The sequence below is a fragment of the Chelonia mydas genome, chromosome 5 (assembly GCF_015237465.2).
Source record: "Chelonia mydas isolate rCheMyd1 chromosome 5, rCheMyd1.pri.v2, whole genome shotgun sequence".
NCBI classification, from domain to species: domain Eukaryota; kingdom Metazoa; phylum Chordata; order Testudines; family Cheloniidae; genus Chelonia; species Chelonia mydas.
This window is the reverse complement of record NC_051245.2, coordinates 90,941,691-90,957,839: the sequence shown is the minus strand read 5'-3', so window position 1 is coordinate 90,957,839 and position 16,149 is coordinate 90,941,691.

Genomic DNA, 16,149 nt, shown 5'->3' with positions numbered 1-16,149 from the left:
CTCCATCTAGCACAGTATCTTGTCTTCTGACAGTGGCCAGTGCCAGATGCTTCAGAAGGAATGAACAAAAGAAAGCAATTATCAAGTGATCCATCCCTTGTCATCTAGTGAGTCAGAGGTTTAGGGACACCCAGAGCATGGGGTTTTGTCCCTGACTATCTTGGTTAATAGCCATTGATGGACCTATCCTCTATGAACTTATCTAGTATACTTTTTATTCACACACACAGTTTCAATATACACAGATCATTCTTGAAGTAAGACAAGACTTTTTTTCCCAAAATGCATTTAGAATTTAGCTGCAAAACAAAAACCCGCAAACAATTAAATGTGTCATACACAGATGTGATTGGAAATGCACACTGGACCCATGAAGCTCCATCCTTCTCAGGCTCAGGGAGGAAGAAACCTCCAGGGAAGACCCAGCCCAGCAGGAACAAGCAGCCTCCAACAGAACCATTGCACCCTCACAGCCTCTAGGCACTGGCCATGTCAGCAGACTCTCACTGTTGCAGTTTTTACTCTACACATTCTTCCCCTCTGCTGATAGGCTGTTGCTTCTGAGCTCTCCTTCTCAACACCTCCAGTCCTAGTCTCACTTCTAATGCCATCGAGGCTCTTTTCTTTTGTTACCTTCTGACATCTCGGTCATGTCCTTCTCCTACCCTGTTTTCACTATCTTCCTCTGTGTATCCGGAACCTTCCTCCATCTGTTCTATTAACTCATATCCTCCTTACTCCACCTAATCCCCGAATAACCATAGGACAAAAATGTTCTGGTGACCTTCTGCAACCTCTGATTTGATCACATTACTTGTTGCATCCCTCTCTTCCACCCTTTGTTTATTTTAGGGAAGTTTTGTGACCTACTCAGGAGGTCAGACTACATGATCACAATGGTCCATTCTGGCCTTTGAATCTATGAAATTCACCTATTTAGACTACAAGCTCTTTGGGAAAGGGATCATCTCTTACTATGTGTTTGTGCGGGCACTGACATCACAATGCGGCATCACTACTGATCGGGGCCACCCATCAATACAAATATTTGCAATACAAATAAATAATAATAAACATTACATATGAGGAACTGGCAAAGAGAGATTTAGATATAAACTAAATTGGCATTAAATAGCAATGTAGTTGTTGTAGACCCTTAAAGACTAAGGCCTGGTCCACACATAAATGTTAGGTTGACCCAGCTATGTCATTCAGGGGTGTAAAAATCCCCACCCCTGAGCAACATAGTTAAATGACCTACCCCTTGGTATAGGCAATACTAGGTCAACAGAAGAATTCTTCCATCAACCTAGCTACCGCCTCTTGGAGAGGTGGGTTAACTATGCTTACAGAAGAACCCCTTCCATTGGCATAGGTAATTTCTATACTGAAGCACTACAACAGCACAAGCGTAGGCAAGCCCTAAAATACCATAGGTTCTCTCTCAGTTCATATAAAAGGAACAGAATTGACAACCTACCTGTTAGAGTTTGTCCCCTCTCATTATAAGGCATACCTGAGGAGACAGTATTTCAAAAAAGGCCAGTTAAATACACCAGCTAACTTAGGAGTCAGATGACCGACGGATACTTCTGAATGTCAAAAAAGGTTTACAGTAAAATTTTAAAAAGCACCTAAGTGACTTAAGAGCCTAAATTCCATTTCCCAAAGTGCTAGGCTCCTACGTTTAATTGGAAGCCAATGGGACTTGAGCTCCTAAGTAATCTAGTTGCTTTTTGAAAATTCTATCTTTAGGCTGAATTTTAGGCAGGATATAGCTCAATTCTGATTTTATCCAACCAGTCTGATCATCACATACTGTACATATTTTTTCTATGCATATCATCTCTATCTTGCAATTTTAAATGTAAACTAGATAATGAGACATTGATCTATATTTTCCCATTAGTGTACATAGTTGAGCATACTTCTGACTTAGGCAGACAAATCCCACTCTGCTGGCAAATTTGGCCTGCAAATATACAAACCCTTCACATCCCTACACGACCCTGATCTGCATGTGCAGATTGGGAAATTATTGTGTGTAAATAGAGCTCTCACACAAATGCATGTGCACCTAAGTACACAGCATTTGAAAAATTTGGGCCTATACATGATATTTTATCAACTGCAGTTTAACAGTGTATTACCCTGATACTCCTACAGAATAGCAAGACACATGACATCTGCACTAAAATTAAGTGAATTCGTCATGTTCAATACTAATGCAATGAACATAGCAACACTTTCTAATAAGTGACAAATCATAATTAACTTCTTTATTATTCATTATAGTAACATTACTCATGATAAACCCTTTAGGTATTAATGTAAAATGGTGCATTATATACTGTCTTACTGAACGATTTCTTAATGACAGTATGCATACAGCAGATTGATTTTTTTAATCTGACTCCCCTCAAGCCCACCCAGCCAACCAACGCCTTTTATCTGTCCCTAGGATTTTGATCACCATTTCATACGCATACTTTTCACTTTTCTTTTTTAAAAAGATTAAAAGATATTCCACTACACATAAAATATTCTCTTGCTGTTTTCAAAGATCAGACATCAAGCAACTCCTGATTTTCGCCGTCTAAACTAACTATTGTCACATCAAATAATTCTTGCTCATAGTACCATATAACATATACCCTTCATGGTATGTGCTTTCTGTTTGTAAAATGCATCTTAGACGATTGTACTTTCATTAGCCACTTTCCTAATGCAAATGAAAGTCTATTTTGCATTAGGTATTTTACAAAAGTTCATAATATCCTTTCTAGCCTATTTAACCCATCAAATATCTGCATAAAACCTCTATTTTTTCCATATATTTTATTTTTATATTCACTCCAACCTTTGGGTCCTGTTACAATAAATTAAAAATCTCACCCTATCAGAAGATAAATTTCACCAATATAATCAAGTAGACTTCCCCCAGGTCAAATGACTACCTTCCAAACATAATCCAAAGGCTAACCCCATACCACTCCATCCAACCTTTCCCCAAATGCCTTGAAGAAAGGAAAAATATTAGATTGTAACATAGAGATCCTTTGAAATTCTCGCTTTAAATAACAGTTATGGTTAGACCGAGAAGTTGCCTCTCACTAAAGATTAAATACATTCAATAGGACTCCTGTAGACCGCCTGAGGGGTAATAATTTCAGGTGGTAGTCAGTGATATGTAGTGAGGCCCTTCCGTAGATGACACACAGCGCAGCAGGTTTCTTGAGCATTTCTATCTATTCATTAAAACTGGCTGTCAGCAGAATACATTTTTGGTTAGTTTAGTTACACTGGGTCTTGGGCAGAAGACCAAAAGACATTACAATTTTATCATCATGCACCTCTCCTCACACACTCTCTACAGCCTCCGCAAGGACCACTGATTTAGCCAAGCCAGACATGGCCATGGAAGTTATACTTGGATTTTTGACGTGAATGTTTTGGAGACTGTGGATCTTTAATGACTTTATATGTAAATTAGAGGTGGACCATAACCAAAAAGATCATTGAGATACCACAGCAAAGGACTTGGAATAAATACCTAGATTAGATGGAATGGCAGGCAGACAAACACACACCCAGATACAAACATCTATGTGCTTGGAGAAATTCAGAGCTGGATCCAAACTTCAAGGGTAAAATCCCTGTACACATATCCTCTCTCTCTCTCAATAATTCAATTGGCTGTCCCTAAAAATTACCTAAAAATTCCAGCACTGTAATGTCTAGCAAAGCTCAGAAATTAGTATGGAAACTAAAATACTGATAGCTCAGAACTGAAATATCAGCTATTTGTTCACTAAACCATCACTACAGACATGGCTGGATTACATACATACATACACGCACACACCTGAATTTCTCCAAGTACATACATTTTTGGATCTGTGTGTGTATATGTGTCTGCCTGCCATTCTATCTAATCTAGGTATTTATCCCAAGTCTATTACCATGGTATCTGAATGTCCCTTTTGGTTAAGGGACACCTCTAATTATATATAAAGTCATTCAAAACCCACCGTCTCCAAAATGTTAACTTATGATGTGGTCCTTCCCCCTTGCTTAGTGGTACAGTGACAGAGGCCTCCGACACAAGAGCTGTTTGTTGGATTCTTAATGGGCTTCCTCCCCACTAAGGCAGGGAAGTAGCAGGGGTTCACTCTTTTTCTTGGGAGTAATAGCACCAGTGGGGCACACTCCAGGAGCTTGGACCCCAGGCATGGACCTGTAATGCCTATATGTCTTAAACTACCCTAACTACAGAAGCTTGGAACAGATGGTAGCACCAAAATACTTGTCCTCCATAAACATGCTATCATTAAGGCCTGTCAAAATGTGGCTTACTGGCTTTGCCAGAACACAGATAGGAACTAAGAATGTGGGGAGTGAGATTTTATAGGGAGCCTGTAATGCTGGGAGGGCTCTCTAATCTGTGGAAATGCACCTCTCAGTAGAAGCGGTACCTACTGATGAAAACTTGGTTGGAAAAAGTCATTGCTGAAGAAAGAAAGAAGATTTTCAAGCACAAATATCTGCCACAATGACAAATTATATATAACTCGGTGCAAGGGAAACCCATTAAAGACACAGGGAGTATCCATGCTGCATAACAGAGCAGAGTTTAGTCACCTGAAGTGAAGGCAAAAGGAGAGGATGACAGCAGTCATAAAAGAACCCAATTGATTTTGCACTGAGGCGTAGATAGGAACAAAAGGCACTTGCCTATAACTAAATAGCCCTAAGTCTAATAAAAAGAGACTGTAGATGTATATTGACTCTGTGAGACAACCTTACCTTTATTTATCAAATGACCTGGGTGTCTGGTATATGCAGTCCGAGAGAAATACAGTAAAGTAGCTTGCCAGAGCAGGTTGACTCTGTTAAGAAGCAGAGCCTAGAAATGTTTTCAGGAAGATTGACAGGCCAGCATGTTCCCCTTTTTGAGTGACAGGCTGACCTGTTGCTTTGGACACTGCCAAAGTGAGTGCCCTTTACTCTATCTGTTTGCCACTGTTCTCTCAGAGCCGCCTCAGCTGTTTGGCTCATGGCAAACAAGGGTATGAGGTTCCAAGTTATCCAAAGAGCAGTTTCCTGCTGAGAAAAGCTTAGCATAGCTCCTACCGGTACAGTCAGGGGAGGCTTTCTTTTAGCTCACCAAGTAGAGCTGTTGCCTTTCTATAACAAATGTCCCAGTTCAAGTCTCAGCTGTGGTAGTGTATAAGGCACATTTATAGTGAATTCAGACACCATATGGGGGAATTCTGCTAACTGGAGAAATCTGCTCTTACTTCCAATGGGTAGATACAATAGCTGCCCAAAAAAAGAAGTCTGAATTCTGTGGACAGGGGAAAAGAGATCATTTTTGTTTTTAAAGCAAGTAGCTGAGCCCAGGATACAACTAAGCCTTCATGTTGAAACCCTGGAGTTTTTCTGAGTATCACTCTAAGATTGATGAAGTATAAGGGTGTGACGAAGCAGGAATGTTCTTAATGTTTTCTCTCAATACTGTGTGGGTGCCTCAGTTTCCCCATGCAGTTCTTAAGTATCTAGGTGGTGGGATAAGGGTGTGTGATTGTTGCAGAGCCCTAGAGGCGCTGCACACAGAATGGCCGACACCCTGTCTCCTGGCAACTGATGGCCTGGGTCCCTCTCCTCTGCAAAGGTGCCAACTGAAAGTGTTGGAGAACAAAGAGATCAGGTGACCTCCTGGCCCAGGAAAGAGACAAAGGCTGGGGGAGGAGCCGGGGGGAGGCTGGGGGAGACTGCTGGAGACAGTTTCAGTTTTGGAGCTGGCTGGGGAAATGGAGGGAGGACCAGATGGGCCTCTGGCCTCCCTGCCCCCCATGTGGAAATGGAGGGAGGGCCAGATGGGACTCTGGCCTCCCTGCCCCCTGAAGATGGACCTGACTTAGGGGTCCTGGTCTCTGTACCTATAAGCTCTGTTTTAGACAATGTTCCTGTTGTCTGATAAACCTTCTGTTTTACTGGCTGGCTGACAGTCACGTCTGACTGTGGAATCGGGGTGCAGGACCCTCTGGCTTCCCCAAGAGCCCCGCCTGTGCAGACTCGCTGTGGGAAGCACACTGCGTGGAAGGGGATGCTGAATGCTCCAAGGTCAGACCCAGGAAAGTGGAAGCTGTATGAGCTTTTTGCCCTAGAGACAGTCTGCTCATAGAAAGGAGACTCCCCCAGAGTCCTGACTGGCTTCGTAGGGAGTAGTTCCAGAGCATCGCCCGGGGAAGCTGTGACAAAGGGGCTCTCCATTTTTAAGCTTTCAGTAAACATACCGTAAATCTGGGACATAATATTTGGCCCACAGGGACCACAAAGACTAAGAATTGTTCTTTTGCAGCCAGCATGCAAAGTCATTAATTAAATCAGTTTTTCCCCTCAAGGTTAAATGATAGGATGTAGGAAAAGTGGTAGAATAATTCATAGCAAAATATGTTGGTTGCAAATGTTGGCGTATATTTTCCATATATATTCAATAAGTATTTGTGAATCATTTCTTTCCCCATTATTTAACTAGCTCTTGCTCATTCTTAGTGAAAGATGAGTGCCAGGAACTGAAACCTAAGAATTACTCACTGGAATGATATTATATACAGAAAAGGCTCTGCAGACAAAAGAGCCACTTTGATGCATTGCCTTCAGACAGGAGTCTGAGAAATTGGGGTTTTATGTGGGCAGGGGGAAGGAGAGGATTAGTCAGTCAGGAAGCAAATTAGAGATGAAGAGCACTGCCCTCTTTATTTCTTTGCCCTTTACCTTTTGTGCCTTTATGCATTTGTTAAACATGTCGCCTCTGTAGCTACTGCAGTAAGATGACACATTATGCACAAGATACAGCCTCGCTAAGAGCACTACAGTAGCTACTGTTGATTTCAATTCATCAAATCCAAGTGGGACCCACTTACCAACATGCTAGTCCTAAGCTTTCCTCATGATGGAAAAAGAAGGAAAGAGTTGAAATTAAAAAAAAATGTGTAGCTGTGCACCTAACAGTGCTCCAGAACAAGTTTTCAAACTAGCAAATCAACAATTAATATTTAAAGAAGAAATAAAAGCCAGGTCAGCAGAAAACATGCTCTCAAAGTCATCATAAAGACAATTTTTTATTGACTCCTTCATTTCGTCAAGCCATTTGTATGGACTTTTATTGCTGGATACCTTTAGTTACCCACACAGGAGCATCATTTCAAAAATCTTTAAAAAATAAAATAAAATTTCAAAACACCAATGAATATTTTATCAGTGTTCATTGAGATCTAAACAATAATGATGAGGCCCATACAAGTCCATGAAACTCAGAACTGGTCCTGTGAGCCAGGAAAATGCCATAGGGGCTTTATAAAAGTAACAGAACTGTTTATTATTATTGCAAGCGTGCTGAGGCTGAGCAAAAGTTACCACAGTCATAAACAGGAATGTGCTGAATCCACCTCATTCCCTTCCATCCAAAATGGTTAGGTTAAAAAAAAAATGTGATTCTTTCAGCTTCAATCTTTCTTTCAGCTGTCAACATACCGGGAGAGGCAACACCAAACTTTGTGTGTCACACATTATTTTTTGTTGTGTGGCAACACGAGCAATGGAAAGCAGTGTGAACCAAACAGGGGAAGGAAATATACCACCTTGGACCACTGAAAACTAAGAACATTTGGAAGAGTTACCGTTTAAGAAATTATAAATGTCAGGGGGAAAAATCCAACACCGTTTCTTTTAAAGATGTGTTGTAAGTACCGTGTATTACCAAGGAAATGAAAAGAAGGGTGAGGGTCACATTCTGTTTTCACAATGGTATATATGCAAGGTAACTCAACCATGTCACCAGTGTAATGGAGATCAGAATCTGGCTGTAAGCCGGCGGGCTGTGTCACCAGCCCAGGAAGGATCAATGCCATGTCTGAGTCCATTTCAGTTCCTTGTCTCATGGATTAAACAGAAAACGTAGCTATAATGTAGGTTCTCTGCCCAATGTGAGCTGCAGTTCCCAGAGGCGTTTCTCACCTTTCTCAGCCCTCTTCCACTGATTCTGAGATATCTACAGCAGCCTTTCTGCTCCCTACAGTTCTCACTCCCCACCTGCCTGCCTGGGAGTAAAATACTAATTGGGTTCCTTCCTTTTATCCATGGACTTTCACAGGAGGCCTCTTGTTCTCTGCAGCTATCACTACCCAGGCCACCCCCTTGGGAATCCCATAGTAACTGGGTACTTTCCCTGGATCCAAGGACTTCTGCAGGAGCCTTCCTGCTCCCTAGTGGCCTCAGCTGAGCTCTTGACAGCTTTTATGAGGAGGAAGTACTCTTCAGGCTATCACCTAATCCCTAGTCCAGGGATGGCTAACCTGAGTCTGAGAAGGAGCCAGAAATTACCAATGTACATTGCCAAAGAGCCACATTAATATATCAGCAGCCCCCCCCATTAGCTCCCGCACCCCGCTCCCAGCACCTCCCACCCACCGGCAGCCCCACCAATCAGTGCCGCCTCCTCCTCCCTCCCTCCCCACACCTCCCAATCACCTGTTTTGTGGCAGGCAGGAGGCTCTAGTGGGGAAGAGGAGGAGCGAGGGCATGGCAGGCTCAGGGGAGGGAGCGGGAAGGGTTGGAGTGGGAGCAGGGCCTGTGGCAGAGCCAGGGGTTGAGCAGTGAACACCCCCCAGCACATTGGAAAGTTGGCGCCTGTAGCTCCAGCCCCGGAGTCGGTGCCTATACAAGGAGCTGCATATTAACTTCTGAAGAGCCACAGGTTGGTCACCCCTGCCCCACAGCCTCAGGTGGGGAGCAACTGATTAACCAGAGGTTGTGCTGGGCCTATCTCCCCTTAAAGGGCCAGCCACGCTGTGACACTGGTCCCAAGTGTCTATGCCACTTAAGTGTTGCTGACAATTTAGGAATAGTGAATTATAATCTAGAGTTGCAATATCTTCCTGTGTAAGATTTTTTTTAAATGCCCATTTACTGCTGATTAAATATTGCTCAATAACAGTAACACAGGAGACACTTTTTGAAATCTAAATTGCTTTGTTTTGATTTGTAACTCTTTCAGATGTAATGCCTTTGCAAGTTAAATTCACATTACTGGGATGCTTGGCTGCACCCTCCTGAGATCTTTATCTTACAGTGGTTGGCAGTGAGCACTCATGGTGCTGTTCCGTAATTGCCATTGGTCACTGTAGGGTGTTTTAAATTATTCTTTTTTTCCCCTTATTGGGGCGGAGGGGGAGCTACGGTGTTATGCTTCTCCTTTTCCCCACCCTCCATACCCATCATGTTTTCATAATCTTCTGAGATTCGGACTCCTTCGGCCTCTCTGTGATTGAGATACTTGGGTCATGTCTACGCAGCAACAAGACACCTGCGGCTGGCCCCTACTAGCTGACTTGGTCTCCTGGGGCTCGGCAAGCTGGGGAATACCCCCTCCCCCTGCAAAATGTCTGTGTCCCTTCAGCCAAGGGAAGGAGGAAGCAGCCCTGCAGCTGGCTGCCAGTTGAGCTTCAGCCTGCTGCTTCTCCTTCCCTGCTGCTGGAGTCCCATGCATTGCCTCTGCCTCCACCCCATGACTCACCTCAGCAGGCAGCCTGCAAAGCAGGCAGCAGCCCCGGGACTTCAGCAGCAGGGAAGGAGAAGCAGCCCCTGTGGGGGTAGGGAGAGGCGGAGCTCAGCCGGCAACCAGCCAACCTGCTACTTCCCCCCTCCCTGGGCTGCAGGGACATGGAGAGTTCCGCTGCCAGGGGGAGCCACTCCCTTCTCACTGCGGGGCATCCCCACCAGAGGTGTCCTGAGAAATCCAGGGTGGGGCGGGGGTCACATAAACCTTTCATTCGTATGTGGTTAACACGCTCCTCCAAATATGGTCAAATTTAAATTCCTGCACATGCCCCTGGGGCTTGGGCTTTGGGGCTGTTTCACTGCTGTGTAGACTTTCAGGCTTGGGCTGGAGTCCAGGCTCTAGACCCCTGCAAGGTGGGAAGTTTTTCTTTGCTGTGTAGACATATCCTAAGGAATGGTAGAGAAAAACTCAGCTCACACCTCCCAGCTAATTAATTACAGTAATTCATTAGAGTCCAACCACAACACTTCTGCCACTAGCCTAAAACCAGAGTGCTCAGGTCCTGAACACAAATCTCTGCCACAAAAATTTTATTAAAGCTAATGTTAACAAATTATATAGTACACAGGTTAAAAAAAAGAGTGTCTGTACATCTGGGTATAGTGCAGAGATTATCCACAAGTACAAAAACAACTAGGAATCTGGTGGCACCTTAAAGACTAACAGGTTTATTCGGGCATAAGCTTTCGTAGGTCAGTATATTTATGCCTGCATCTGTAATTGTCACTCCAGGCATCTGAGGAAGTGGGTTTTTTACCCACAGAAGCTTATGCCAAAATAAATCTGTTCGTCTTTAAGGTGCCACCAGACTCCTCGTTATTTTTGTGGATCTAGACTAACACGGCTACTCCTCTAATACTTTAAAAACAAACTTTGTATTTGTGTCAAGTCATAAGATACATATAGTGCATAATCAACAATAAATCAAATTTAGGTGAATAAATTTAACAATACAATTTAAATTTTAGGATCCGAATACTTGGGTACATCACTCATGAAAAGTTATACAGAGAGTTGGTTGTGGAAAGCAAATATAGCAATGAATGAAGAGTGTCCCTCAGTAAGTGAGAATTTAGGGTAGGTTGTCCATTTCGAAAATACAATCCATAGAGGAAAGTATTTCAGTTACTTTCCCCACTGCACTTCTCATCAGCACTCCAGCTCAACCCTCCTGATGTTGCCGATGTCTGGTGATGTGTTCTATGTAGATGTCCCTCGACCACCTGATGGCGTCAGACACCATGAGTTGCCGCATCAGCCGAGCATAATGCTGACCAATTCCACATTCTCTCAACACTCGTTCATTACTGGGATCCCACGCACCCAGGGCTCCGATGATCAGCGCATGTGTCTGAACTTGGTAACCCTTAGCTCTCAAGGTTTCGGCCAGAGGGGTGTATTTCTCCACCTTTCAAATTCGGGCATTGCGGAAGGCTGGGGTCCTGTTCTCGAAGGGCACTGTGACGTCCAACATCATCATCTTCTTCCGGTCCTCGTCAGTGATGATGATGTCCGGTCGCAGTTGGCTGTCAGTTCCAGAGATGGCAGAGTTCATGGCCACCTTCCCTACCGGTGGCGGGATGGCTCTGACAAGGCAATCTTGGATGGCGTTATGTCGCAGCTGCCAGGCTCTGAAATGGGACTTGCAGCTACACAGGATGTGGGGTAGTGTCTTGTTGGCATAGCTGCACTTTCTGCATTGCTTGTCCCGATTCCCATGGAGGATGGCTCCATTCAGCAGAACGTAGTTGAGCCAGGGCCTGTGGATGAACCTTCAGTTGGCAAATCAGGTGAAGCTGCTCCCGGGGAGAAAGTGGTTCCTGGCGTCCCACTTGCACATCACCTTGAACACCTTGCCCTGGTCCGGCTTCCATTTCAGGTTTTCCACATATTGGCAGTGGATGGCATCCTCCAGGATCCTCTCCAGCATGGCTCTAGCTCTCGGAGTGAGGATTGTGCACTCTGCATTCTTTACCGGTGGCACCAGGACTCCCAGCTCCTGATGTTCCTCACGCCACGTCCAGCAGCAGGCGATACGCTTCTCCAGTCATCATGTAGCATTGCAGGCACAAGTCCAGAGCGAAGCAAAGTCTCCCTTGTCTCTTCCAAATTCACCTTTCAGGAAACCACTCAGATAGGTGGTGACATTTTGGTCGGAGAAGGTCCTTGCAATTTGCTTCTTGATGACATCCCGCATAGCACTTTCTGTGGTGTTCCTCACCATGGTGTCTGGGCACGTCAGAAGGCGTGAGTGATCACCGCAATGTCACAGAGATCACCCATACGAGAGACGTTGGCACTGCCCTGCCTGTGCAAGATGTACACCAGATCATTGCTGGCTCTCTGGGGAAGAAACATCCACTTCTTCACTGATGTGCCTGATTGTGTTGTCTACCCGTTGTCTACTACACTGAAACTTGTCATGCTTTCACTGGACAAAGGCCAACAGTAGGATCTCCAGAACAGGTGAAAGTACCTTGAATACTTGGAATACACTTCATGTGGACGTGCATTTTTATTTCTAGAGCTCAGCACTTGCAACCATTCTGGTCACACACATACATGCCAAATAATTTTCCAAACACTTTATGCACTTCCTTTTTATTCTCACTCAGTTACCTCTGTTCACACCTAGTTAGCAACACACTTAAACTGATTTAGACAACTGCAATGCAGGACTTTTAAAACAGCTATTGCACATACAATTTTTGGTTATTTTGTAGCCAATATCAAAGAGTTTAATAAACTTGTTCTGTTTGGGACCATTTTCAGTTTATTATTTATAAAGGAACTTTTTTAAAGTAAGTATGCTACATTTTCTAACAAAACACACAAACCTGTTGGAATTTTTGCTTTCAAAATTTAAAATTTAAATCCACTAAGTTTGACTTTCACACTGAAATGTGCAAAATTTCTGAAGTTGCAAGTTTCAATACCCCAGTGTCATTTCATGAAAAAGATGTGGATGAAATTGTGGGCTGCAACGTGAGCCAAAAATGATTCTGTGTGCAAGTGTGTGTGAAATTTTTGCAAAATAATATCCATTATTTTCAAAAGATGTTATAATAATAAATTTACTTGAGTATTATAATAGACCATCTACTCAGTCATATTTTAAAAGTGGCATGCAGCCTTTTGCAGTCATATTTTCATTTAAAAATATTATTATCTTAAAATTAACATGAGGCTAAATTCTATTTTCCTATTGGAAAGACTCATAGCTGAAATGAGGTAAACTGCATGTTTGCAAAATCTAATTTCCACAAAATCTTTAAATTATTTTTTATATTATTGTTTAAATGATCTTCATGTTTTCTCAGTGTTGCTATTTGGCTAATGTGTGTGTTCATTCTCATCTGTACAAATGTTTAAGACTGCATGTTTAAGATACAACCACGTGACTGGGAGTCAGGTCTTCCTGAGTTGTAACTGTTACTGTACTACTGGACTGGCAGTGTGGCTGGGAGAAGGTCCTTTAACTTTTTTCTGTCTCGTTTTAAATGGGGATATTACTTATCTCCCCAAAATGGGTGTTTTAGAGGATAATTAGACAAGGGGTGACATTTTCAAAAGTGCCATAGAGACTTAGGAGCCTAAGTTATTTTCGTGAGTCACTTAGGCACCCAACACCACTCCCACCCAAGTGAGGATGCAGTTAAATCAGTACAAATATGCTTACACCGGTGGAAGCTTTATTCTCAGACAGAAAGAGGAATAAACTATACTGGTATAAAAGGCACCATGATACGAGCACAACTGTACCCATGATTTTTATATCCCAGTATAACCCTATCAATAAAATATAAAATGTGTAACAGATAACATTGTACCAATATAACAACAGTGTGTAGACCAGCCTAAGCCCCATCAAACTGAAAATCGGACTTAGGCTCTGAAGTCACTTTGGTGCTTTCAAAAAATGTTAGCCAATGTCCATAGAGCACTTTGAAAGTGCTGTATAAAGATTGGAGCAGATCTTCAGCTGATGTATAGCAGTATAGTTAAGTTGAAGTCAATGGAGCCATGCTAATTTACAGCAGCTGAGGATCTAGCCTGCAAAGTTTTAATAGTGTTATCTTGCCTTTTGTATGTGGTACTGTATGTGTATTTGCATAGATATTGTCACCAGGCAATCCTTCACCCCTGCCAGTTCCCTGCTTTTAATGATTATATTTCCTGTGTGGTCTTTCTGAATGATTTAAAGATGTTCCCTGATTTTGTTTGTTTGATATGCTGCTTGTTCTTGTAAAATGTCAAAGGGAAATTCAACCAATCCAGCTTTACAGGCAGCAGGTGGAAATGAATAAAACTGCTGCTTCTCTGAAAATAAGACGACATCTTTTGGCTGCTGCCCAAACTGCTCTCCAGCTGTGGCCATAAGCTCTGTCCCAACACAGGGCACTGCAGAAGGAGGTTTAAAAGTTGACCCAGCACTTGCAAACAATCTTTTATTCCATTTCAGAAGCATTCAGGGTTTTGATTTATAATTTTTGCTGTATAGCTTCAAGTTTCTTCTGTACAACACTGCTTAAGAGAAAGATATTTGTTGAATTATTAGAATTCTTCCAGTTGCTCTTTGGGCTTTGTGCACTAGTAATCCTGCACTTAAATTAAAATGTAAATTGGGGATTGCTTAAAAGGAGGGTTTTGTTTAGAACTGTGATAGATTCAAGCCCCTCTTTGGATAGCATGTATAAAATCAAAGGGCTGAGATAGGAGAGAGAAAAGTTTGAGGGGGGGTTGTTTTTTGTTTTTTTAAAGAAAGATTTTTGGAGTTTCAAGCTTACAAATATTTATTTTCAATCTTCATCATTTATAATTTCAGTATTTTTTCCTGCCGGCTTTATTTTTGATTTGGCTTTTCATGTGACATTGTTTTCCAGGGCAAATTGGACCCAAGGAGGTGTAAGTTAGCTCAGAAGACTGCAGATAGCCTAGATCAGTATATTCAGCTTCAAATTATTGGGGAGTGCCTTTCTGGTTAAGACCAGTGCGGGTCTTCCTGCACAGAACTGATTGTAACCTAATTCATTTAAGGTTGTGATCCCCTCTTAAACAATCCTTCCTACTTGTTTGTGCTTTTTAATTTCCGAGGAAGCTGGTATTACACACAGAGTGTTGAACATGAACTCAAAAAAAAAAAAAAGGAGCAAAAGCTGAGTGTTATTTTTCCAAGAATTCAAAAATATATAAATAAAAGAACGTGACCACAGAACAAAATGAAAAGAACAAACTAGCTATGTAACTAAAGAACAGGACCAAATTAACTAGCTCCTGTAGTTCTCAATGCAGCAACCTGACTACCCAAGAACACAGGTCACTGGAAATGCTTTACTCTTACATACCACTCTCTGCAAAGATTCTCCATTTAACACAGAGTCCAGAACAAGGTCTTGGCCCTGATTTTTAAAATCCTGCATGCAGCATGGTTACCTTAGGGTATGTCTACACTGCAATTAAAAACCCACAGCTGGCCTTTGCCAGCTGACTCAGGCTTGGGCTAAGGGGGCTGTTTAATTGCAGTGTGGATATTCCGACTTGGACTGCAGCCCAAGCTCTGGGTCCCTCTCACCTTGCAGAGTCCCAAACCTGCACTCCAGCCCCAAGCCCAGAATTAAACAGCCCTTTCACCAGCTGCAGGTTTTAACTGCAGTGTAGGCATGCCCTTGGAGACTAACTCTCTCTCTCTGCAAAAGGGTTACCAACTTTCTACTGGCGCAAAACCGAACACCCTTGCCCCATCCCCTGCCCTGCCCCTTCTCCAATGCTCAGCCTTCCCCGCCCCCGTCACTCACTCTCCCCACCCTCACTCATGTTCACTGGGCTGGCTCAGGGACCTGGGGATGCGATCTCTAGGATGGGGCCAGAAATGAGGGGTTTGGGGTGCAGGAGGAGGCTCCAGGCTTGGGGGTGGAGCTGAGGGGTTTGGAGTGTGGGAGGGGGCTCCTGGCTGAGGCAGAGGGTTGGGGTGCTGGGGGTGCAGGCTCTGTCTGGGGGTGGGGGTGAGGGATTTGCGGTCAGGAGGGGGCCCTGGGCTGGGGCTGAGGGGTTTGGAGTGCGGGAGGGAGCTCTGGGCTGGGGGTTGGGCGTGTGGGGGTGTGTGAGGGCTCTGGCTAGGGGTGCGGACTTGGGTGGGCATGGGGATGAGGGATTCGGAGTGCAGGAGAGGGGGCTCCGGACTGGGGCAGGGAGTTGTGGTGTGGGGACTCCAGCTGAGGGTGCAGACTCTGGGGTGGGGCTGGGGATGAGGAGTTTGGGGTGCAGAAGGGGGCTCCAGGCTGGGACCGAGAGGTTCAGAGGGCAGGAGGGGGATCAGGGCTGGGGCAGATGGCAGGGCCTAGACGGGGTTCAGAGGTGCAGGCTCCTGGTGGCATGTACTTCAAGCAGCTCCCAGAAGCAGTTGTGTGTCCCCCCTGCGGCTCTACATAGAGGTGCAGCCAGGGGGCTCTGTGCACTGCCACGTCCGCAGGCGCTATCCCCACAGCTCCCATTGGCCACGGTTCCCAGCCAATGGGAGCTGCGGG